Here is a 26,245-nt window from a genome sequence, read left to right on the forward strand (position 1 = left end):
GTGAAGGGATCCCTGCCCCTGACTGTCGGGGTGACTGACGTGAGAGCTGTGGATTCAGGACTCTCAATCCAGTGCTCCCTCCAGGATGCTAGATTGCCATAAGGGCAGCTCCACTTGAGAGCCGCTGGGCAGAAGAGATGCTATTCGTACATGTTACAAATAGTAGTACTGAGAGGTAGCATTGCCTGGACAATTGCTACGTGCCAGGTACTCTTTGTTCTAAGAACTTTTCATGTTGTGGATCATTTAATTACTACTTAATATCAGCCCCATTTTACAGATGATGAAACAGAGGCAGAGGGGCCATGTAACTAGAATGAAGCGGTTCAGCCGGCAAGGGTGTTGGGACCTGAACACAGACCTTCTTCCCTACCCTGCTGTAAGTATGGGGAATGCTTGGGCCCGGCCAGGGTGTCCAGCAAGCGGCCGAAGGGAGCAGGGTAGAAGTGGGATGTGGTGCTGGGCCTGAGGAGGGAGAATAGGTAGATGAGCTTGTCTGCCCTTGGAACACAGGCAACGCTGATGCAGCCTCAGCAGCCTTCAAAGGTATCCTGTGGGGGTGTCCCACTTTCTCCCCAGAGGAAATCCCCTTTGGGATCTGCCTACAAAGCTGGTGTATGTGGACTCATGGTCCACTGGCGCCGGGAGGTGCTACCATGCCCCCCCCCCCCGCCCCCATCATCCCTATCCTTCCATTTTATAGAAAGGGATCCTGAGTCCCAGACAGGGGCAGCCACCTGTCTTGGGCACAATGCAGCAAAGCCAGGGCTGGGAGGCGAGTGGTGGCTCCAAAGAAGCCCTTTAACCCTATAAGAAATGCCCCCCTCATCACCTTGTGGGACCACCTTGCTCAGAATCTATCTTTATAAAATATGGCTCCAAAGAACACCTGCACAGGGGCCATGGTCAGCTTCCAAGGAGACCCTGCGTCAGTGGGGATTTCTAGGCCTGGGTGGCCCACTCCACAGGCCCTCTGTGGACAGGACTGTCCTTAAGGCTGGCCAACTCTCTCACTGCAAGGCCATGGACATGTTGCCCCTGGAGGTGAGGCTAATTGCCATGGGCCAGAGAGGTGTCCTGCTCTCTTGGGCCCTCCTTCCTGTACCCCAGCCTCCCTGCCCTCACACCCACAGGCCAATTTGCAACAATGAGGTACAAGAAGGAAATGGAAGGGTCTTGACAAACTGTAAGGAATTGTCGGATACAAGGTGCTATTTCTTTCTGGGTACACTGCATAGTGCTTAGGGGTCACAGAGATATGGGATGGAACCCCAGCTCTGCCACTTACTATTGCATGGCCTTGAGCTTGTCACTTGGTCAGTTAGAACGTCTGTGTCTAGGGGTGCCTGGGTGGCTTGGTTGGTTAAGCATCCAACTTCGGCTCAGGTCATGATCTCATAGTTTGTGAGGTCAAGCCCCACACTGGGCTCTGTGCTGATAGCTCAGAGCCTGGAGCCTGCTTCGGATTCTGTGTCTCCCTCTCCCTCTGCCCCTCCCCTGCTCATTCTCTCTCTCCCTGCCCCCCCCCTCAAAAATAAATACAAAAATTTTTTTAAAAAACCTCAGTTTCTATATCTGTGAAGTGGGAATAATAATATAATTGATCCAGTCTTCCAATAAAATGAGAGAGAATATGAAGATATCATTGGTTCATTCCTTCAGCATTAATTTAACACCTACTACATGCCTGGTGGTATGGGGACTGCTTCTTGGAGCAGGGCTTTGTAGGAGGACAGTCAGTTGCAAAGGAGAGAAGGAAGGAGCAAGGGTTTGGAGATCCCTGTGGGTTGCCAGGGGTGTGAGGGGAAGGTGGTGCTCTGGCTCTGTGCCGTTCCCCTGTGGGCGTTGTCTCAGACCTTTCGGGACTTCTCCCAAGGGTGGGTGACCATTTCCTCTGGGACCTGGTCAGGACTCTCAGCTCTGGCCCCACAGAGGAACCCACCTATGAACGTCTGAAAATCCAGCCCCAACTTAGGTTCCAGAACCTCTCTGGCTGGAGGCTGGGTGGTACAGGGCTGGGGTGTGGGCACGGAAGTCACACACACCTGGATCCATATTCGGGCGCTGCTACTCACTGGCTGTGTTACCTTGGGCAAGTCGCTTCACCTCTCTGAGCCTCTACTTCTTCATCAGCAAGCTAGAGATAACGTCTACCTCAGAGGACTGTACTGGGTATTGAAATACTACATGTAAAATACTTGGCCTGTCGTGTATTACATGCACAACTAATAGCAGCTTAAAATGACTCACATGCCCCTCCTCTGTTCCCTTAAGTAAGCAGGACATAGGCGTCCTAGCCTAGGTGGCTTGGCGTGTGGCAGTCTTGACCGACAGTGTTCTGGAGTTGCGCTGGCTCCTGAGAGCTGATAGCATGTGTAAGTGATGTCACGGGGGTAGCTGTAATCTGCCAGGGTGGGAGCATTTACACCATGGAAATTGGCAAACACCACAAAGCAGGGCGCCCACCTCCCTGAGAGCTGGTTATTAAATGTTCACCAGCACACCACTGAGCCCTGGGCAGGAGCTCAACACCGCTGCCTGGAGTCCATTGCCTTGCAGTTCTGGGGACCCCTTTCTGCTCTGGTGTCCTTTGACCTGCCCCTCCAGCTGCCCTTGCCCATCCCAGCACAGGTAACCTGCTCTTGGGACTTCTCTCCTACCCCCCTGCCATGGGCTTGCCAAGGATGGCCACCCAGCCCAAAGGGATTTCAGTGTCAGATGAGGTGAGCCTGGCCAATTACCTTCTCTCTTCCTCTCCCCTTGGCCGCTCTCAGGGCTGAGCCCTTCCTAACCCACCTCCTCTCTTTTGTTTTAAAGTTTATTTGAGAGAGAGACAGAGAGACAGAGACAGAGAGAGACAGAGAGAGAATCCCAAGCAGGCTCTGCACTGACAGTGCAGAGCCTGATGTGGCGCTTGAACTCACAAACCACGAGATCATGACCTGAGCTAAAGTTGGACGGACACTCGACTGACTGGGCCACCCAGACGCCCCCCAACCTACCTCCTCTTAACCTCCATCACCCCAGCCACCACTTCCTCACTCAAACTCCCATCCCGAGGGGTCCACAATGCCCAGTGCCTATTTCTGTGATCTGTCCACATCTACCCCTCTTCTTCCTCCAGTCCCATAAGGCTGCTAGCAGCCAGCAGACTGCTGAATCTGGGGACAGGTGACCCGAGGTGGTCCTGTTCCTTTTTCCCCGAAGCCTTGGGCAAGCTGCTTCCCTCCCAGAGACTCTACAACAGGGACAGTGATAGATGTCAGGGCCCCACCATCAGTCAGGCGCTGAGCCACTGGTTTCACTGGCCAGTCTCATTCCTTATTTTCTCATCTGAAGAATGGGGACAATAAAAATGTCTCCCCCAGGGAACTGCGTGGTGATCACAAGCAATAGCTTTTGTGAAATGGGCTCACTGGCTGTGAAGTGCCATGCTAACGCTGTTATTCTACTTTGAAGGGCAATGCTTGTTTAGATCTCCAGGTTTTAGATATGTGTGTGTGCATGTGCATGTGTGTGTGTTGAATGCCACAGCCGTGTTATTTATAGTCAGCTCTCATACAGGTTTTTATCATTCCTTGTCTGCGCGGCTAAAAATAACAAATGACAAAGGTCATGTCTGCTCCTACCTATTGGAGGAATCTACAAAGAATGAAGCTTTTGATTCACTGACTTGGGGAAGTGAGAACTCTCCTGCCGGCCACAGCCCCTGGAATTCTTCACCAGGTCTCGCTGGCCCATGCCAAGGACATGGGGGAAGCTCAGGGAGGTCTGCCTGTCTCTCTGGGAGGGTGAGTCCTGGACTGTCACCTCTTCCACCAGCCTGGGGAGGACATGGGGGAACAACTGTAAATTAAAGGGCGGGAGTCCCAGGCCCTGGTTCCAGGGGTGTGACATGGGCCTCAGTTTCCCTGTATTCAAAATGAGAGGGGTGGAGAAGGTAGGTGCTGAGAACGTTCTCCTGATCCTAAATGCAGAGGCGCTCTAGTCTGATCTCCCTGCCCTCCACTCTGCACCACCGTGGACTCACTGAATATCTACCGGCCCCTGTTAATGATAATAGCATTGAGGATTCCTGTGATCAGAGCCAGTATTTGTGGGGTGCTGATGACGTGCCAGGCACATGCCTTTAGGTGGAGTAAACTCACTGACTCTACACACCCACCCGGGGCAAGGAAACTTGGCATCCCCATCTGACAGAGGAGGGAGGGGACAGAGCCCCAAAGGTGAGGTTGCATGAGTGTCAGCTGACACCAGGCAGTGATGGCTCCAGAAAGTGACCGGGTGTCTGCCGTCTGGGCATGTGCTTGGCACCAGATACTGAGCTGGGAACAGCAGGCAGGAAGACTGACACACCCAGAGCTCACTTTCCCCATTACCGAGGGAGCCATGGTCCCAGCTATGATGACTCTCATGCAGTGTGGGGAGTGGCAGTGGAGGGACGAGGGCCTGGGGCAGCCTGGAGGAGGATGCCTCCGTATGGCCCCATGGAGGCACCAGTGAGGAGCTCACTTTACTTGGTCCTTGCCAGTGGAAAGGTGAAGGGGAAAAGCATTCCAGGCGGTGGGCACAGCAAGAGTGGGGCAGGGGTCAGGCGCAAGGGCAGGGATGCTGGAAAGGTGGGGCTGGGGAGTGGGGTGGGAGACACAGAAGGCAACTAGAACCCCACAGCAAGGAAATTAGCATTTTGCCCGTGGGCCAGAATCCCCCAGAAGTTAGTAATGGTGGTTGCCAATTCCATGAGTATATATTTAAAAAAAAAAAAAATCAACTCTCTCTTAAAAAAAAGTATACACCTACTTGGTATTATCTTAAGCATATACAGCCACGAGATCATGGATTTGCTTTGCCAGTTGTATTTTTCTCCTAGCATGTTAAAATAAGTGCACGGCTATTAAAATAGAAAGGACGCACTTGTTCACTCCCCAGAATGGTGGCCTCAGTGTGCCCTTTGGGAAACACAGCTTGGCCTCAGCCTGCGGGTGGTTGTAGGTGGCTGATCTGATCTGGGTTGCGGTAGGACTTCTCAGCGATGAGAAGGGGCAGGAGGACATTCCTGGGGGTGGGCCCCCACCCCTATGGCCACATCTTGGGGTGCCAGCATGCCCCTAGCTGAGCACTGCTCATCGCCTCCTTCTCGGCCTCAGCTCTCTGGCTTCCCCTGAGCCCGGGAGAGCTCAGTCCTGGATATACTCCTTTCCCAGCCAAGAGCTTCTGCGGCCCGCTCTGACCTCAATGACTAACACACATTCCTGGCCTAGTTAGAAAGCCCCTCGCCTCTCATATTTATAGCCACCTCCCGACTCCGCTTGAGCCTCTGAGGGAGGCCTGGGCCTTCTTAGCCACCCCCGCCCTGCCCCGAGTCTTGCTTGTCCTGACAGACATTGTCAGACTCTCTTCTTTGAGAGAGGAGTGGAGTAAGGGTTTCATTCTGAGTGACAGCGGCCAAGTAGCTTCTCCTCTGCATACCTCATCCATAAGATGAGAGGCATCAGACCACCAGGTTGGGCTGGCTGTGGTGAGGAGTCAGTGAGATCCTGGTTCTGAAATACCAGGAATGACGGATGCTTGTGGACTGCCCATTATAGACTGGGCCATATTCTAAGCTCTGGACACATACCAACCCATTTAATTCTCATAACAACCCTATGAGGGACAGACTATTATTATCATGCCTGTGTCGCAGGGGAAGAAACTGAGGCACAGAAAAGTTAGGTAACCTGTCTGAGGCTACACGGCTAGCTGGAATTCAGAGTGGACTTCAGACTTGGCTCAGAGAGTGGGTCCTCATCCATACAGTGGACTTGCCCCCCATTTGTTCCCTGCCTTTGGGATCTCCTTACTTAGTTGAGCACATCACCCCCTGTCTGCAATAAAGTAAGTGGCTAGGGCAGCCACATAATGGCCTCAGGCATTTCCCCCTCCGAGGAAGTTGGTGAGGACAGGGCTCATGAGGGAACAAAGCAGGAAGGGGCTGAGAATCACAGCTGGGACTTCTGTCACAGCACCTCTCTTTATACTGGGGGACTCTGAGTCCTTTTTTTCTGGGGAAAAAAGTTAGAGCAGGCTGGTATCTGGCGGCAAGTGAGAGGGCGGGCCATGGAAAGGGAGCCCTCGGTTGCCACGCCTCCAGCCCCACCCACTTCTGACTTCTTTGGCCCTCGCCTCTCAAAGGGAGAAATTTTATTCACCTACAGGTTTTAGGTTGAATGAGTCCCACGAGTGTTTATAGTAGCCAACAGGGATTCCAAGAGGGACAGGAGAGCTAATACTCTCGGGGGTTTACTCTGCATGGTGCAAAGGAGCAGTTGAGGAAATGTCCCATCTTGCTGCTCTTCCTAAAATCAGTCCTAAGAGATAAAACCCTGTTCTCAAACTCAAAACTTCAAGTCGTGGTTTCAGGATCCTGGAGTGGAAGAAAGGTGTCGGGCTGCCTGTCCTTAGTCAGAAAATTGATGGCCTACCCTGATTTAATTAGCTTTTCCTTCCAATGATTTAGGGAAGCCTGTAATTAGCTCAGGGGCCCAGAGGGAGAGGCTGGGTGTGGGAGCCAGCATGGGAGCAGGCAATAAGGGGTGGGGGTGGGGTGGGGTGGGGGCTAGTTTGAAGCTCAGACTCCCAGTCCTGCCAGGTAATGGAGGATGGGAGAACCATCTGCTCCCCATGGCAGGTGGGTAGAGAGACATCCTAAATAAATGCAGAGTGGGAGAAGGGGGCTGGGCAAGGGCAAAAGCGCGAGCTTAGAGACAGTGCCTTGACATTTTGACTTGTATTGGACCAAACTATGTGACTTCTGCAGGCGACATATCACCACGGCTTTGGAGCCGGGCACTGAGGCTGAATTGCTGCAGATAAGCTCTCCAGGGCCCTTGCAGGTGCTGTGGAGCTCCTCCAATAGTGTCAGGCATTAAAGCAGCATTTTCCCAGCTAGTAGCAGGGCGAACCCCGCTCTCAGTTCTGAGGAGGAGGCTCCTGAAACAGGGCCTGCAACTCACGTAGGTAAGGGGTCATTAGCCAGACACAGGCAAGCTCTGGCCCGAGGCCCTTGCCAGCTGGACTTCAAGGGCACACACATCCCAAATGGGCAGATTGCCTCTCTATGGACCCCCAGCCCCTACAGGCCCGAGCTTAGTGGGTTTCCTTCCAAGCTCTGCACCTGTCCCCAGATGTTTTCACAGGGAAGCAGAGCCAGTCCCACCTTTCAGGGATTCAGCCGCACCTCTGTGTTTCCAGAGAAACACCCATAAATAAGCAGTCCAGCAATGGTGCCGAATTTACAGGCCATCTTCAAGAATAAGACCTGGGACCTGGGACCAGGAAGCCTTTCATTCATAAACTTTCAACCTGAGAACTTTCACAGACACTAATAAACCCACAGCCAGAGGATGGTTTAGTGATTATGGATGGGTGTTTTAATCCTTGAGGACAGTTTGTTCTTGATCACTGAGCTGCCCGTGGATACTCTTTTTTGAGGTGTTTTGGGGACATTGTTAGCCCTACCATGGCCAGTCAATATGGGAGCAGTGTGGAAATCATGTAAAGTGACAGTGGGAAAAGAGGTAATACTACATAGATGTTTATAGCCCGGGTGCTTGTGTTGTCTGGGATATAAAGACAAATTGTGAGTGCCTTAGGGAATTTGGTCTGTGTGTGAGCAGAGAAGTCGGAGGTAGCCATGGGCCACGCAGGTAAAGAGCAAGCACACTTCCTGACACCACCTTCAGAATGCCTACTATGTGTCAGGGACCATGCTACGTGCTTTCACATGCATCATCTCTAACTCCTACAATAACTCTGCTAGGGAGGCAGTATTAGCCCATTTATAGCAAACATTGGGAGGTTACCTGCCCAATGCCACCCAGCCAGAATGCACAGAGTTTGGACTTGAATCTAAGTCTGTCAGATACCAGAGTCTGTGTTCTTTCACACTTTACAGAGGTGTGCTGGTGGGGTTGGAGATTAAAAGAAAAGGAGGACTAAATGGGTGGGCAGGGGGCAGAAAGGAAAGTAGATGTTAAATTCAGGTTTTTAAATGTATTCTGTGTACCTGCTATGAGCCAGGCCACCGAGATGAAAAGGACATAATGCCTGTCCTCTAGGGGCTCATGGTCCCGTGTACATGTACTGCTAAGTCCTATGTGACCAGTCTTCCTTTCCAGTGTACGTGTACTGCTAAGCCTTACTTGAAAAGTCTTCCCCTCCCCAGTTCAGCAGCTGACCCTTCTACCCTGGACCCCTTCTCCCCGAACCCTTGACTGGTTTCTATCCTATTCTCTACCCCCAGCAATGTCTGCAGCCCCAGCCTCGGACTTGGGAACTAGTCTCATTGGTTGTTTGTGGGATACCCATGCTTTGCTTCTCAGCTGCTTTGCTTATTCCCTTCATCATAACAATTCTCTATGTGAGGCTCAGAGAGGTTAACTAGCTGGCTCAGAGTCACACAGCTAGGAAGTGGAAGAGCCAGGATTTGATCACATATCTGTCTGCCTCCACAGCCTGAGACTTTCTCTGTGATCCTGTCTCCCCTGTGACCATCATGCCCATTTCCTTTCTATCTTCCAGGTCATTCCACTGGAAGTGACTTGCTTTGAGCAGAGCCTCTGCTGAAACCGGCTTTGCACTTGTTAGCTGGAGGGAGGAGATACATTTTGGAAAGCACCCAAGAAAAAAGACACTCGAAATAACTTTCCTTCATGGCTCCTACTGCCAAAATGCACTGAGCCCCAAATGGGAGCAGGCCTCTGCAAGACTCACATTGATGCTGTCCCTTTGGCTGGGGTTTACAGCTGACAGTGCACTTTCCAAGTATTACCTCATAGATCCCCACAGCAGCACTGAGATGGGTGTCCTGAACCTCCTTTTACAAATGAGGAAGCTGGAGGCTCAGGATGGTAATGGGACTCGCTCAAGGTTGCGTCCCTACCTGGGGGTGACCTTGGATAAGTCATGTTCCCTCCCAGAGCCTCAGGTTCTTCATCTGCAAAGATGATGATGGTGTTGGCTTCCCAGAGTTACTCTGAAGGTTAAGGAAGAGAAAATAGGTGGAAGAGTCAAGCACAGAACCGGACCCACAAGAACTCCTCCACAGCTACTAGATGCATTAACTCTCCACACAAAGCGAAGATCACAATCATGCAGACCAAGCAAAGAAAGGCCAAGAGTGAAAGGTTCTCAGGCTACTCCTGTACACACAGGCAGGCTGGCCGTTGCTGACAATGATAACAATGGCTGATTTTTATTGTTTAATCCTCTGCACATGCTGTCTCATTTCACCCTCATCACCAGCTGCAGGAAGTGAGTACAATATTTATCCCCATTTTACAGATGAGGAAATGGCGGTACAGTCTGGTTAAATACATGGGAGCCAAAGAGAACGTTTTCAGTAAGAAAGAAAAGATAACTCAAGTTCAGAGTGTGACAAGCCTGTAAATTAACTCTCTTCCCCAAAAATACTCCTCTAAAACTTCTCTCCAGAACATGACTTCCCTCTTTTTTTTTCCTCAAGCCCTCTAGCTATCACGTAGTGACTTCTTTACAACAGAGCTCCTCCCTTAGTCACCACGGAGTGGCAAATGGTAAGATTCAGGAACCCCCGGGAATCCCAGGCCCTTACCTGCTAAGCCAGGGCCGAGAGTGAAGCTGGAGCTTTATACATTTTAAGTCTCTGCTATGGCTTTGGAAGTGGGGGTGGCTCTTGCTTCACACTCAGCTACACCCCTGATGCATGGTGCAAATGGTATTTAATTAACAAACATCAGATTTCAAATATGCTACTAAAAGAAACCCTGGCCTGGAGAAAATTCCCCTTTTAGCTCTCTTCCCTCACCTGGTCCAAAGTCTGATTGATTACCTGGGGAACCCTGTGGCTTGCAGCCAGGAGAGGGAAACCAGCATGTTGCCTGTTGACTGCACTAAGTGGTCAGACACAACAGGTTCAAGCATTTCTCTCTGGGCCTCAGTTTCCTTTCCTCTAAAATGCAGGAGAAAAGTACAAGAAAGCAAACTGGCAGGACTGGACTGGGGTAGAGGCTGCAAACCAGCCACTTGGGAGAGCAGCCAGCTTAAAATAAATTTGTTTGTTTTGCTAAGAGCTTAAAATAAATTTGAACTAAGTGCCAATGTTTAAAAATTGGGAAACTGTGCATAAGAATCCAGATTTCTGGCTTCTCTTAAAATATTGCTCAAAAAAGTGCTGCCTATCCTGGGGTTGGCTGGAGGTAGGTGAGGCCACAGAGATGGGCAGCTGGTCACCACTTCAGCCCTCTCCCCATGTGACTTCATTAAGGCAGGTTCTCACCTGGATTCAGCAGGTGAGTTAACAATGCCTGAACCTCAATCTCTCCTGAAAGTTGGGGCCCTTCCAGGGAAGAGACTGGGCTTTTTGCATAAGACCTTTCTTCTATTTAATAAACACTCCTTATATGCCAGGGGTTATTTTAAACATGCCAGGTATAGTCTTAAGTGCTATACACACACCAATGAATTACTTCGTTCTCATAAAACCTCGTGGAGTAAGTATGATAATTACCACACCCATTTTACAGATGAGGACAGAGGCACAAAGATGTTAACTCACTTGCCTAAGGCTACATGGCCAGTAAGTGACAGACTTGGAGTTTGAACCCTGGCAGACTGGTTCCCAAATCTGTGCTCTACCTGCTGTATAATGCCACTCACCTACCTTTTCTGGGTTAGTGGCCACCTTTTCTGGGTTAGTGTATGGCTTCGTCTAAGTTTCCATGTCCCGATATGAAAACTAAGTCATCACCCCCCTCCGCTATTTCTCTTCCTTCCTCTCCTATATTTATTACTTCCCTCCCTCACGGGTACTGCTCTTATCCCCATTTTAAGTTGAAGAAATTGAGGCACAGAGAGGTTGACTTGTCCAAGGTCATGTGGCTGGAAGCAGCAGAACCAGGGTTCAACCCAGCCAATCTGACTGCAAAATCTGTGCTCCCGGCCCCCTTTATCTCCCTCCACACACCCCTAAGAACCCACCCTTGCCACTTAATTCTTCCCGCCATTTCTTCACTCACCTATCCATCCAACACTCAACTCAGATCCTGTGCTGGGTATGGGGGACACCTATATGGTGCATCGAGGTTGGCTGGGGTGGGCAGGTGACATCCTGCTCCCAGAACAGGAACTGCCCATGACCACTCCCTCTGGAGTTGAGGCCAGTGGGAGAACTGGTTTCCAACTGACAGCCCTGGAGAGCTTAAGAGGAAGCAGCAGAGGGAAGCCGGCTGGCCCCTGGCAGCTTCTGGTAGGGCAAGGCCTCAGCAAGGCACTCAGAGATTCACAGACCCTATTCTGCAGCTGGAGCACTGACTGATCTTTGGGTTCTGGCTCTGCCACTGACATGCTGCGGGGGCCCTGCACAGGGAGCTTCCCCTTTCTGGGCCTCGGTTTCCCCACCTGTAAAATGGGGACATTATAGCACTGGATGTTGCAAACTGGCAGCTTAGAGGCCAGATCCAGCCTACAAACATATTTTGCTGGAGGATCTGCAGAGTGATTTTTTTTTAAGTAAACTTTTTGTTTTAGAACACTTTTATATTTACAAATAAAAAATGGCTAAAATAAAAGAACACTTTTATTTTACAAATTTACAACTACCAGGTAGTTGTCCTAGTATTAAGAGCTTATACTAGTATGGTACATTTTTACAATTAATGAATAAATATTGATATGTTAATATTAACTAAAGTACATAATTGATTCAAATTTCCTTAGTTTTTATCTATAACCCCCTTTGTCCCCCTCCAGGATCCCACATTATATTTGGTCATCATGTCTCCTTAGGTTCCTCTTAGCTGTGATAGTTTTGCAGAATTAAAAAAAAATAATAATAATTAAATTAGAATGCCTCGGAAGGCATGTCTTGGCATACTAGAATTATTCCATGTTTTGATTTGGGTAATGGTAACACATGTATAAATATATATGTAAAAATCACCAAGTGATACATTTAAGATTAGCATACTTTACCACTTCAATGTATGTATGTCATGCCTCCAAAAAGAAAGAAAGAAAGAAAGAAAGAAAGAAAGAAAGAAAGAAAGAAAGAAAGAAAGAAAACCTGAGTGACCCTCTCCAACTTGCCAGTCTCCAGCACTCCCTATTACACTCTTCTCAGAAGTGCTCATTCCTTTGTATCATCTCCTTGGCATCTGTAATCACCACAAGGTATATAAATAAGCCTCTGCTAGTTTACTCATCTGTAAAATGGGTATAATGATATTTTCTACCAGATAAGGCTGTAGTGAAGATTAGAGAGGTAATGTACATAAAGTTCTTAGCACAGTGCCTGGTGCATAGTAAGTATTCAAGAAATAGGAACAATTATTATTATTGCTTGGGTAGTATTTACATTATTAAAATGGGTACATAACTAATCTTTCCCCTTAAAGCAAACCCCATCCTTTCCTTCCTCTGTGTCCATACCTCCTCTTATGTCTCTGTTCCTCCCTGCCAGGGAAGGCCCAAACTCTGATGGGCAGAAGGTGAAAGAGACAGGGGCAAGTGTCCCACCAGAGGTGGTCCATCTGCTAATGGAACTGAGATGACTGAGGATGATTCCCAAACCTGTCCCCAAGGTCCAAGGAAACTTTGCTGGAAGTTGGAGTCCCAATTCTTCCCTTTCTTATGGAGCACCTTGGGGTATAAGAAGTTCTGCAGTTTTCAGACATCTGCCCCCCAAAGCTGCATCCTGTCCCCCTCAAGCATCCCCCTGGCCAAAGATTCTGGGGACAGTGGGGAAGCTGGCGGGCTTTTGGAGGGATGCTGTGGAAATCATGGGGAGAAGGTAACCTCCTGCCTGGCTCTCTGCTGACCTAGCCTCTCGGGGGTGCCAGCTTTTGCTGCGGGGCACCCCCAGATCTGTGTCTGGAAGCAATGAGGTCAGGGAAGGCAGGTTCTCAGATGCATTTGGGTGACCTCTTGCAAACTAAGGTCTTGGTAAGATGTGCTGAGAGGTGACTAAAGAGGGTTGGCCCTCTGAGATGGTGAGGTGAGCAGAAATCAGGGGCTGGAGGTTGGGAGGCCAGGGCTGGGTCTTGTCTTGCTCTCTGACTTTCTGTATGACTGCTGGTAAGTCCCCTTCCCTCTCTGAGCCTCCTTTTCCAATAATAATAATAATAATAACAACAACAATAACAATAGTAATAATTGTGTCCCTGATGAGTCCCAGGCCACAGACACAATAGCTATTATTATTGTTATTATTATTATTATAGTAACAACAATAGTGATAATGGTGGCAGTGATGGTGGTGATAATGGCTCCCAATTTAAGTATGAGGTAGAGAATAAGCCCTTTATGTGTGCAGCATAATTTCATGCTTGTAAGTATCCCATGAAGTCGGTCCTGTAATTGTCTCCATTTCACATATGAAAAAAATGGGGCTCAGAGGGTCAAGGACCTAAGGCTTCCCAGCTACAAAGTCTGCAGACACAGGATTCAAACCCTGGGTCTAGGTCATCTCCTTTGTGGCTACACCTATGAGATGAGCAAGCAGCCTAATGGGTCTCCTGACTTTCCTTCCAGCACTGACCCTGCAGCTCTGAAGGCTGGTCCTGGGTCTGGGGAGCAGCAGGGGGCAGGGACGATGCTCTGAGCTCCAGAGCACTTACCTATGCTAAGGTCTCTATGGTCTCATCTGACCTTAGCAACGGCCTTATGGAATAGGGACCGTTGGCACCACCTCCATTAACAGGGTGGGAAACTGAGGCACAGAGAGGCAGAGGTAAGCGTGCAGTCACACAGGTGTCAGGGTTTGAACCTGGGCCATGTGGCTCTGGAGCTCATGCTCTTCTATGCTTTAGCAGCCCTCCGGAGGAGGGGGGCCTGCAGAGCTGAGTGAGGCCAGGGACCGTCCCCCACGGGGGGGCTCCTTGTCAGTCTGCACAGGGCTTGTCCAGACCAGGCCTCACCCTCCAGCCTGCCTCCTAGCCCAGGGCTCAAAGGTTTACAAGTACTCCCTCTTACATGACGAAGCTGTTTCCATCTCAGCAGCTCCCCCTGCACTGGAGACCCAGGCCCTTGAGCAGTGCCCCGTGAACCCATTCTCCCATACCTGAGCCGGAGATGGTGGCGAATCCCCCGGTGTCCCCGATGAGTCCCAGGCCACAGACACAACCCCCCACGCCGACCTCTCGGCTTCAGCACGGACAACCACCGCCGCGTGGCTACACCCTGCGAGGTGGCCACCGGATCCAGTCCAGGTGCCAGTGGGGCTGCCTAGCTTTCTGGCCTTGGGAGCAGTGAGCGGGGAGGGGGGTGGGGAGGGGCAGGGAAGCATGGCTGGCCTCCACAGTGCTGTGTGCTCGGCAAAATAGTAGCCTCTGCCAAAGGCAGCATGGATGGTGGGGGTTTCTGTGCCCCCGGCTTCCTTCTGGGCCACGTTCACTTGAGGCTTCTGATCCTATCAGTGGCACTCTGGCTGCTCCAGTCCTGGTTACCTGGAAGTCCTTTTGTTCTGAGGACTCCCTGTACGACTGGCTGGTAGAGAGTGGCCCTGGGACCATGAGGAAAGGGCAGCCACCATGTGTCCACCTGGCCGGACCCAAGAACGGAGGCTTCCAATGAAATGGGCCATGTGAGTGTGAACGCTGGGGACAGGCCAGGCAGGGAGAGGTGGGGAGGGCCTGGGCCAAACACCCCGGATCTCGCCTCCTCCAGGAAGCCTCTCTGGACTAAAGGGAAGAGGGGTGACAGAGTCCCCCACCCACCTTGTCTCTCGGCCCCACGACACCCCTTGCTTGTTCCCTTAGAACATGCCCATCCTTTTCTCTCTGTTTACAGAGCACAGGAAGAAACCGTGCATTGTTTCCCGTCTGGCAGAGCAACGTGACTGGAGAGCGAGCACTTCCCACAGAGTGGTTTCCCGGCTTTTACAACCTTCCCCTTTGTGTGTTGACGTTCTGTTTTATTTTAAACTCTTCAGGTGTGAGGAACTCACCCCTATTTTGTTTTTCACTTTTAAGTGAATGGATAGTGTGCTAATCACAACAGTTCCTGTTTGACAAATACTAGAACATCTATGCTGCAAACATATTATTTAGTCAAGGTAGCATCTTCCTTTCCTTTCCAGATTTTTATTTCTTAAAATACAGTTTAAATCACACAGGTACCGATGAATGCTTGTCTGCTGGACTACGCCAGTGCAGGGACCACAGGGATGGCGGCTCTTATGGAGTGATCCCTGGGTGGGGATGTGAGGCTCTCCCAAGCGTGTTTACCTCTGCTGCCCCTTCACTAAGTAGCCCCAGACCGCTGCAAGTTTTAAGCTTGAGGGTCTTATTTTTCTGAGTGGCTTGTCTCTGCTCTTGGCTTCAATGCTGTGAGCTCTCCACGATGGCAGTGCGTTTGCTTCCAGTCACAAACTCCCTCCCCTGCGACCTCATAATTTACCCCACCCAGCGGCTTCCTTGCACTTCCTTTACTCAACAAGTTCTGAGCACCTACTGTGTGTGTGGGGCGGGGGTGCTAGGGATACAGAGAGAAGCAGGAGTTCCGCTCTGTGCTCAGGGAGGGAGAGGATCACACAGACGTTGACATTGATCCATGTGCTCAGAGAGGGTTAGATCACCTCCTCTGGATCATAAGGCTAGAAGGAAATAGGGCATGAAAATCAGACCTATTTGAGTCTAAGACCCCAGCAAACTCCTTCCACCGCTCCACTCCTGCTGTGGGGCATTTAGGGTCTAGTGGGAGAGAGGTAACAAAACAACCAAATAAAACACATGTGATGGGTTCAACCACAGAGGCGTATCAGAAGAGTGGCAGGGACCAGGAAGATGGAGTGATTTGTTTTCGTGGGGGCGGAGTTACACTGCAGGTGGTTCTGGGGGAGGTGAAACTTGAGCAGGGTCTTCCGGGTGACTCTTGTCATTACAACTGTTTCTAAAGGAAGAGTAACAATGCCCCCAGTGAGGAGTGCTGGGGTTTTTAATGCGTAAAATGCCTGACCATGAAGTGCATGAACTGTGTGCCATCTCTGCTCTTTGCCACATAACAGGGAGTGAGGCCCCTGTCCCTGGAAGGAACCAGGAAAAAATTTAAAAGTTACTAGTCAAGGATTCAGGGGAAAGCTTCTATCATTGGGTGAAGTTGCTGAAGAGTTCCTCAGTTCCTTCTAACAATAAGATCCAACGTATTTTATTTATTCTTGGCCCAGTGGAGGGAAGGCAGACCCCTTCTCACTTCTCCTACTGACTCAGGCAGGCCAAACCTGAGACCCGGGCCTGAGGGAGCTCAGTGACACCTGGGACCCCAGTAGCCTTTGATCCCATTGGATTCAGAAACAGTTTTGAGCAATTACCTCTCAGGCCCTTGTGTATTGGTTGCCTTAGTAACTCTCAAGGCAGCCCCTGAGGCAAGGGATACTGTGCCCAGTGTACTGATGGGGAAAACTGAGGCCCATCAATGAGTGGCCCCATCTGGTCTCTCCAAGTCTGAGCACAGGGCTTCTGCCAGCACAACTGCCAGTACCCACGGAAGAAAGACCAAGTGAAGGGAACAGCCCAGAGGAGGGCATGTAGAGGAGGCCCAGAGGCTTCTGCTCTTGCCATCGGAGGTTGGACACCTGGCCTATCCACATGATGCTAGGGGCCCAGGAAGAGGGGGCAAGTCCTGCCTTACAACCAGCTGGTAGAATGGGCATGTGGCCTGCAAGCGCACCTTCCATCCTCCCAACCACCCCTGCAATGTGGCTGCTGGTTTATTTCCAGGAGAGCCAACCGAAGACCAGAGAAGGGAGGCCACTTGCCCAGCAGGACCCAATTTGAACCCAGAGTTCGTGCCCTCTCCACCACACCACGCGCCCACTCTACCCCCTACATATGTTTTTGTTTCATCCTCACTTGGGTGCAGTTCAATACGCAGAACACCCCCCAGAGACACTGCAAACCCCAGCAGCATCATGGCAAGGCCTGGGGGCAGACCCTACCCTGCAACAGGAAGTACACGGGAAGACAGACTTGAGCGCAGCCCATCCCCAGCCTTCCTGACCACGGGTGCCCACAAGCCCGCCACTAGTGCTCTGGTGGTTTCCGTGAAGCACTTCTACTCAGCTCCTCTCTGGAAGTACAGTGTCTCTGGGACATTTACCTCCCCCCACTGCCTCCGGCCCCAGGCCCTGCCCTCTGCAGTCTGGGTGAGCCGATCCATTAATACAGTCATCTTGACAGGCATCGGCGGGGGCCACCTAGGAGACATGGCCTGTGCTAAGTATTGACGGCTGTCCCTGTGAAGACGCTTTTGCCTCCAGTGCGTCGGAGAGGCCTTGGTTACCCGGACATGGGGCGGGGAGCATCTGATTTGGCAGCCTCAGCTCCAGGCTCTGCAACCCTGGGTGGGTCTCACAGACTTCCAGATGTGTAGGGTAAGAAGAGAATTTATGGCACCTGGTGAGGCACAAACTCAGACCTCTGGATGGCTGCACTAAGTCAGAGGCTCCTGACACCTCGCCACTGTCACCCGGAACCACTAGGCCTATGCAGGGCAGGAGGCAGTCGTACCAGGTCACACGGTGAGCTCCTGGCAGAGCAGGCCTGTGGGCATGGGGGGCTCTCTCTGCCCAGCTGGTCGCTGGGCTCCCTGGAGACTGCTCTCAAGAGCCATATGAGCTGTGGCCAGAACCCACCTGGTCCCACACCTTGTCTGCAGGGGAGGAAGCTGAGGCCCGAAGACAGAAGCCGGAGAATGCTGGCTGGTTGCCCAGCACCACATGAGGTCCTTTCCAGACATCCCTCACTTGTGTGGTAGGAACTGCCCCCCCCCCCACCCCGCCCCTTGCACATGAGGGAACTGAGACTGGAAACGTGGCAAGATTTGCCTAGAATCACAGAGCTTGGACTGGCGGCATTGGGATTTAAACCCAACACCGAGGCATGCTTGTGCCCAGTCAGGCCCACTCCAACCAGATCAGAGCACATCCTCCCCAGTTGTCACTGTGGCATCAGAAATGTAGATTGTCGGCTCTCCATTCAAGCGATATTTGGGGTGGGAGAGCTGATTTTAAAGATGAGGATCTGTCAAGAAGGGGGTGGGGGGTCTACCACTGACCTCTGACCTCTTCAGGGACCCTGGGCGAGCTGGGGATGCCACGGGGTGGCGGGCTTGGGTGCCTCTGCACTTGGGACTTCCTGTGTAACACAGACTCAGGAGCGGGTCTCATCCCAGAATGAAAGGTGAGTGACTGATTAGTTATCTGATTGCACGAAGAGCTAGTGGGGTTTCTTGGTGCTCTCAGAGCACTCAGGAAGGGCATTTTCCCTTCAAGGAGACAAAGACAAGAAACAGTCTGGGAAAGAAGCCTTTTCCCTCCCCGCCGAAGATCATTGCTAGGAAAGGCCCTCTGGCCCCCGGCACGTACCTGTCCAATAATAGCAGCCAGCTGCATGCCTGCCTGTCCCGTGGCCCTCCCCTGTGACCGCCTCGAAGGCTAGGACTCTGGCTTCCCGAGTTCCCTGAGTTCAGCACAGTCAGAGCTGACAGAAAGCTTGGGTTCAAGTCTGCTTGCTCTTCATGTTAGATGATGGCTGGCCCAGGAGACCCACGCTAAGGTTTGTTAAGGCCAAGAGTTAATGGGAAGCTCCTGCAAGCTGAGGAGTCAGTGATTTTGAGAAGGATGTTGCCCTTTTGGAAAACGATGTAAAATATTCTTTGAGTCTATTTAAGAAATGTCATGAATGCACTGACGGCCCTTCCAGAATCCACTTCAAACAATGATGATAGCGTTATGGGTTGAATTGGGCCTTTCCTCTCAGAGGTACTTTGGAGTTCTAACTCCCAGTAACTGTGAACGTGACCTTATTTGGAAACAGGATCTTTATGGAGGCAAGCAAGTTAAGATGAGGTCATTAGGGTGGGCTCTGATCCAACATGACTGGTGTCCTTATCAACAGGAGAAATCTGGAAGCACACAAAAGCATAGAAGATAATACGAAAGGTGGGGGGGGGGTGGCGAGGATCAGGGTAATGCACCCACAAGCCAAGGAATGCCAAAGATTGCCACTAAACCACCAGGAGCTAGGAACAGATCCTCCTTCATGGGGCTTGGAAGGAATCAACCCAGCTGACACCTTGGTGTCAGACTTCTAGCTTCCAGAATGTGAGACAATAAGTATCTGTGTCTTCAAGCTACTCAGTTTGTGGTGCAAACTGGGGTTGTTAACGGCAGCCCTGGTAAACTACTACAGAGAGCAAACTTTCTGTTCCCAGGGCTTGTGCAGTTGAGAGTCTGACATGGTCCCAGAAGAAAGGGGGCCTGGGGTCCTCACCATTTGAGGCACCTGTTCTCACTGGGGACCACCAGTAGAACAGAAACCTGCTGAGCACTGTTAATATCCCAAGCAGTGCTGGACATTTCAGATTTCCTCCCCCACTTCATCTTTCCAATATGGCTTCTTACTCCCATTTTAAATTATTATTTTTTAATGTTTATTTATTTTTGAGAGAGAGACACAGAGTGCAAGCGGGGGAGGGGCAGAAAGAGAGAGAGAGAGAGAGAGAGAGAGAGAGAGAGAGTGAGACACAGAATCTGAAGAAGCTCCCGGATCTGAGCTGTCAGCACAGAGCCCAATGCAGGGCTCAAACTCACAAACCATGAGATCATGACCTGAGTTGAAGTCGGATGCTTAACTGACTGAGCCACCCAGGCGCCCCTTCTTGCTCCCATTTTAAAGAATATAAAACTGAGTTGGGAGAGTATGTCAACAACTTGCCCAAGATTGCATAGCTGGGACCTGAAACTAGTGGAGGTGGGCCAGGCAGCCAGGAGCCATGTCACCTCCCCAGACAGAACCCGTGTGGAAAGAGCTTCCCAGAGTTCACAAGCTGCTTTTAGAGGTTTGGGTGCATTTTTTTTTTTTTTTTTGATCTGTGGCCTGTATTTCAGACCCTGGGGCAGTCTGGCCACGGGGAGGGCCCAGGTTTGTCTCCATTCTCTCCTTGAGGAAAACAGGATGGAAGGAAATGTCCCAACTCCCTACAAGGATAAGGTGTTGAAAAATCCTCAAGTACTCTCGAACCCTCATTTGCATAGGTTTTCACCTCTTATGGGGCACTTTCCCATGTGTTGTCCCCTCCCCCCTGCCCTCAGCACTGCCAGCAGATGGGAATTACTGTCCACATCTGAAGGAGGCATGAGTTGCTTTGTAAACTGGGGTTAGTGACAACAGCCTCATACATTGCTCTGACATGGAAATTCTGCCAGACCTCCCAGGTTCGAATCCCAGCTAGGGTAAGTGATACAACACTCTGTCCTTCAGTTTCTCATTTTGTAAAATGGGGATAGTGGTCGTGCCTACCTTATTATAAAAAGTGATTGCTATTACCGTTGTTAATTTATTCCGCCAACATGGATTGAGGGCCTCATGTGTGGAGTCAGACTGACTAGGTTCAAATCCCTACCTTGCTACTTACTCACTGGATGACTACGGGCATTTTACTTAACCACTCTGTGCCTTGGTATCTTTTTCTGTAACATGGGGGATAATAAAAGTACATATGTCACAGGTTGATGGGTGAGGATAAGGGGCTGGTTCCCTCTAGGTGCTGAGTAAATCCTACATACTGTTGTCACTGATGTCAGAGTTATTGGGATTCCTGTTGGGTCAGGCCAATTCTCCATAGCTGCCCTGGGAGAAACTCACAATCATCCTGGACTCCCCTCTGGAGGCTGGAAGGTCAGGTTCAGGACCAGGGCAGCCCCACCTCTGTCTTCCCTGGATTCTCCTTAACCATCCCCCATTCAGACCCAGCACCCCAGCCCCCCAAGCCCTCTCCCAGCTGCAGAGGAATGTTTCCCAAACATGCACCACATCACTAGAACCCTCCAATAGCTTTGTCACTACTCCATGCAGACCCCTCCAGCCTGCTGTCCTCCTCACTCTTCCCCATCCCTGGACCTCTGCATGGCTGGCTGCTTCCTCCATGGAAACCTCCAGTCAAATGTCCCCTCCTCAGGGGACTGCCGGCCAATGCCACCCTGCCACCCGCTTTGTTCCGTTCACAATGCTTGTTATGCTCTGATGCTATTTATTTGGTCACCTGTCCACTGGAGTGTCAGTACCATGAGGACAGGGGTCTTGTTTGTTTCATTCTTGAGGGCACCCTGGGGTGAATAAAAGCCTAACAGTGACTGCACACAAAGGATGCTCAATAAACACTCAAGAATAAGCAAACAGGTGGTCAGGCTCTGGCTTTAGGCATCCTTTAGGAAATGATAATGCATCTTTTTCATTATATAATAAAAGCAGCTAAACCCCACAGTGAAAACTCTGCTAGGCAATTGTCAACCATGGGCCTGGGAAGCCTTTCAAGTCATCTTGGGAAATGAAGAGGGGCGGGGCGGGGAATGTCACCTTCTCCTCCCATAAATGGCTCAGAGATGGCTCTCTTCAACCTCCTTCCCCACCCACGCTTGTCAAAAGCTGCTGGGTTTAAACACCCATGTTTCTGTTCCATATTATCGATCGTTTAATATTCAAGAGATGGCATAAATAAATATGTGAGCAATTATGTAACATGTTTGGAAACAATCTGGTTAGCCCCGGAGTGCTGGGGCGAGAAACAAAACTTCAGCAAAGCCAGAAGCCTGGGTGATCTGTGAGGCGGGGGACAGAGGTGCGTGGCCAGTCTGCCTGTCTGCTCCCTCCCCAGTTCTGTCCAGAGGTATTCCTCTCCCTCAGCCCAGGCAGAGTGGGGTAGTAGGCATTGAGCGCAGAATCTTGGAGGCACATCGTGGTTCCCCCTGCTCCTGTCTGGGAGGTTACTTCTCTCTGGGTCAGTCTTCCCATCTGTGAAAGGACTAACAACACCGCATGGGAAGGTCAGGTGAGACGCTGACTCAGCTCTGGCTCAGAGGACAGTCTTTCTGAAGGTAAGTTGGGTCTGATGCTGAAAGATGAGCTGCATGAACTCTGCTTCCTGACATGGGGGGGGGGTGCAGGCCTGGGCTTTGAGGTTCACAGGTGTATTAATGCAAGGTGGACTGAGCAAGGCAATAACAGAGCCCCAAAGAATGGGCTTCAGGAATACAGAGAGAGACATGCCTCCCAGTGAGGAGCAGGAGAAATCTTACAGAACTGCCAGATGGGCTGGCCCCAGAAGGGTGAGTGGGATTGTGACACCAGAGAGAGGGCCGCCCCATTTAACGAACACACATTAGGCACCTAGCGTGTCTGTCCATTCTGCAAGCATTTATTGAGCACCTACTAGGTTCCAGCAACTCTGCTAAGCACCTTACATGGGTCATCTTTGCTTGGACTTCACAAGAGGGAGATGCTGCCATTGTCCCCCATTTTACATATAAGGGTGAGACTCAGCTCAGGATGACAAGTGATGCTGCCTTCCTTCTCCAACTTCTAGGCCATAATCCCTATTTAAATGCAAAAGGGATGTGGGGCAGTTTTCCCAAACCAAAACAATGGTGCATAAATAATTCATGTGTCTTCTCTGAGGTTGCAGAGGGAAGGGAGCTGCCATCAAACTCTGCTTTCTTGCTCAGCTGACCCTCCATTTAGCAGCCCCCCAACAGTGCCCTCTTCCACATCTATCCCACTCCCACCCCAGCCAAACCCATTTCCAACTTACCCCTCTGCGTCTTCTGGTTAAATGAAAGGCGCCAGGATTCGGGAAATGGGGCCCATGTCTTGCTGGCTCTGGGGACTGGGTGATGAAGTTCAGCTCTGGAAAAGGGGAGACGGCATTGGTTAGGGGTGGGTGACCCGATGGGGAGCCAGTCAGGAAAGAATAGGAAGGGAACAGTGCAGTGAAGTGGGACCTAGGGGCCAGCACTGGGTGAGGGCCTGCGTCAGGGGTAGATGGAGACAGAGGAGAAGCAGGAGTGGCTCAGTTCCCCAAATACCTCCCAGGAGCTGACCTCGCCATATGGGGACCCACCCCCTGACTTCCCCGTCAAGACCTCCCAGGCCTCAGGCCCTCTTAGGGGAGCAAGTCCATTACCAGCAGGGTGTCAGATGGGGTATTTCATCTGCTGGCTGGTGCGGCCTTTAAGGGCAGAAGGAGTGGGACAGAGTGGGCAGGGGTGTGCACAGAGGCCTTGGAGCAAGAGGCTTTATGTTTCTGAGTCTGCTTCTCCATCTGCAGGACAGAAATACTAATACCTATTATTCAGGAGTTTTGAGAGGAGTAACGGAAGTATAATATGTGTAAATGCCTTCGCTTGTAGATGTGTTTAATAAATAGCAGAAGAGAGCTAAATGTCTCTCCTGTATCAGTTTCCCGTTCTGTACCTATCTATCCATTTATTCATTTGTAACTTTCTATTTTGAGATAACTGTCCATTCAAAGCAAGCTTTAAAGAAATGTATAGGGAGGTCCAGTGCTCATTCCCCCAGCTGACCCCAGTGCTAGCATCTCACAGCACAGGGAGGTGCAGGGAACCTTCCTCTGGCTGACCCCAGTGCTAGCATCTTGTACCACGATGAGCTCTCATGCACCTTCCCCCAGCTGACCTGAGTCAACATCTCACGCTTAGTGCTCTGGCAAAACGAGGCACATGACATTAGTACAGTCCCTGGAGCTAATTCAAATTTCACCAAGGTTACATGTACTTGTGTGTGTGTGTGTGTGTGTGTGTGTGTGTGTGTGTGTGTGTAGGTCTATGCAATATTATCACTTTGTAGTTTTATGTAAGCCCCACCACAATCTAGATACACATCTGTTCTACCAGCATGGCTTCCTTGGGCCCCTCCTTTATAGTCACATCCGTTCCCTCCCTGCCTTCATCCCTAACTCCTGGAAATCATGATTCTGTTCTCATCTCTATAATATTGATCTTTCAATGATGTTCTATAAATGGAATCACACAATATGTGACCTTTGGAGATTGGCTTTCTTCACTCAGCCTAATTCTCTGGAGATTCCTCAGGTTGTTGTGCATATCAATAGTTCACTCTTTTTTATTGCTGAGTAGAATTCCATGATGTGGATGGACCACAGTTTATCCATTCATCTACTAAATGAGATCTGGGTTATTACCAGTTTTTGGCTATAATGAGTAAAGCTACTATAAACATTTGTGTACAGGGTTTTTGTGTGAACATAAATTTTCATTTATTTGGGATAAATGCCCAAGAGTGCAATTGGGTTGTGGGGTAGTTGCATATTTAGTTGTGTGTGTATGTGTGTGTGTGTGTGTATGTGTGTGTGTGTGTGTGTGTGTGTGTGTGTGCGCATGTGTGTTTAAAAGAAATGCCCAGGGGCGCCTGGGTGGCTCAGTCGGTTAAGCGTTAGACTTTGGCTCAGGTCATGATTTTGCGGTCCGTGAGTTCGAGCCCCACATCGGGCTCTGTGCTGACAGCTCAGAGCCTGGAGTCTGTTTCAGATTCTGTGTCTCCCTCTCTCTGACCCTCTCCTGTTCATGCTCTGTCTCTCTCTGTCTCAAAAATAAATAAAAACGTTAAAAAAAAAATTTAAAAGAAATGCCCAAGGGAGCCTGGGTTGCTGAGTTGATGAAGCAGCTGACTCTTGGTTTTGGCTCAGGTCATAATTTCACTGTGAGACTGAGCCGAGCCCTGTGTCAGGCTTTGCACTGACAGTGTGCGCGTGGAGCCTGCTTGGGATTCTCTCTTCCTCTCTGCCCAGCCTTCCCCCCATCCAAAATAAATAAATAAACTTAAAAAATAAAAGAAACGTCCAAACTGTTTTTCAAGAATGGCTATGTACCAATTGATATTCTTACCCACCTATGAATGATCTAATTTTTCTGCATCCTGCTCAGCATTTGGTATGATTTTTTATTTTTGCCATTCTGATAGGTGTAAAATATCTCATTGTGGTTTTAACTTGTATTTCTTTATTGGCTAATGATGTTGAACATATTTTCATGTGTGTATTTGCCATCTATCTGCACATCTTCGGAGAAATGTCCCTTCGTGACTTTTGCCCATTTTTGGGGTTGGATTGTTACATATGTTTAACAGTGGAATTTTGAGAGTTTTAAAATTTATGTCAGCTACTAGCACTTTGTCAGATTCCATGGTTTGCAAATACTTTCTCCCAGCTTGTAGCTTGTTTTTCTTCCTCTTGACAAAGTGTTTTGTAGTACAAAAGCTTTTAATTTTGGTAAAGATAACTTTATCTCTTTATCTATCTTATCTATCATCTACCTATGTATTTAATTTCGATTCAAGTTAGTTAACATATAGTGTAGTACTAGTTTCAGGAATAGAATTTAGTGTTTCATCACTTACATATGACACCCAGTGCTCATCCCAACAAGTGCCCTCCTTAATGCCCATTGCACATTTAGCCCATCATCCCTCCCACCTCCCCTCCAGCAACCCTCAGTTTGTTCTCTATATTTAAGAGTCTCTTATGGTTTGCCTCCCTCTCTGTTTTTATATTATTTTATTTTTCTTTCCCTTCCCCTATGTTCACCTGTTGTGTTTCTTAAAATTCACATATAAGTGAAATCAAATATTTGTCTTTCTCTGATAGACTTATTTCGCTTAGCATAATACATTCTAGTTCCATCCACAATGTTGCAAATGGCAAGATTTCATTCTTTTTGATCACTGTATCTACTTTTTATTTTTTTTTTTAAATTTTTTTTTCAACATTTTATTTATTTTTTGGGGGACAGAGAGAGACAGAGCATGAACGGGGGAGGGGCAGAGAGAGAGGGAGACACAGAATCGGAAACAGGCTCCAGGCTCTGAGCCATCAGCCCAGAGCCTGACGCGGGGCTCGAACTCCCGGACCGCGAGATCGTGACCTGGCTGAAGTCGGACGCTTAACCGACTGTGCCACCCAGGCGCCCCTCTACTTTTTATTTTTTATGGATATTTTTGGGATTAAGTCTAACGTGAATTATTTTCCTAACTTTTCTTCTAAAAGTTTTGCAGTTTTAAATTTTGTTTGTTAAGTCTATGATCCATTTGAGCCAATTTTTGTGTAACATGTGAGACTTAGGCAGATTTTTTGTTGTTGCTCTTGTTTGCCTATGGATGTCCAATTTGCTTCAGCATTATTTGTTGAAAAGGTTATTACCTTTCTTTCATTGAATTGCTTTTGTACCTTTGTCAAATATTAGTCAGTTGTGTGGGTCTATTTCTGGATCCTCTGTTCCATTCCATTAATCCATGTGTCATCCTTCTGTCAACACCACACAGCCTTCGTTTCTAGATAAGTCTCGAAATGAAGTAGGATGATTCTTCTCATTTTATTCTTCTTTTTCAAAACAGCTTCAGCTGTTCTAGCTCCCTTGCCT

General features: G+C 49.7%; 1 protein-coding gene across 6 annotated transcripts in view; it reads right to left on the minus strand.

The window, feature by feature from the left end:
• ATP2B2 (ATPase plasma membrane Ca2+ transporting 2) overlaps window positions 1-26,245 on the minus strand; it is a 387,223-nt gene that overhangs the window by 181,156 nt on the left and 179,822 nt on the right. For all 6 annotated transcript variants that reach the window (XM_030307403.1, XM_030307401.1, XM_030307398.1 and 3 more), the window contains exon 3: window positions 22,603-22,697. The gene's annotated coding sequence lies outside the window, so the exon portion shown is untranslated. The remainder of the gene's footprint in view (window positions 1-22,602; window positions 22,698-26,245) is intronic.

This window comes from Lynx canadensis, chromosome A2, assembly GCF_007474595.2.
Source record: "Lynx canadensis isolate LIC74 chromosome A2, mLynCan4.pri.v2, whole genome shotgun sequence".
In the NCBI taxonomy this organism is placed as follows: domain Eukaryota; kingdom Metazoa; phylum Chordata; class Mammalia; order Carnivora; family Felidae; genus Lynx; species Lynx canadensis.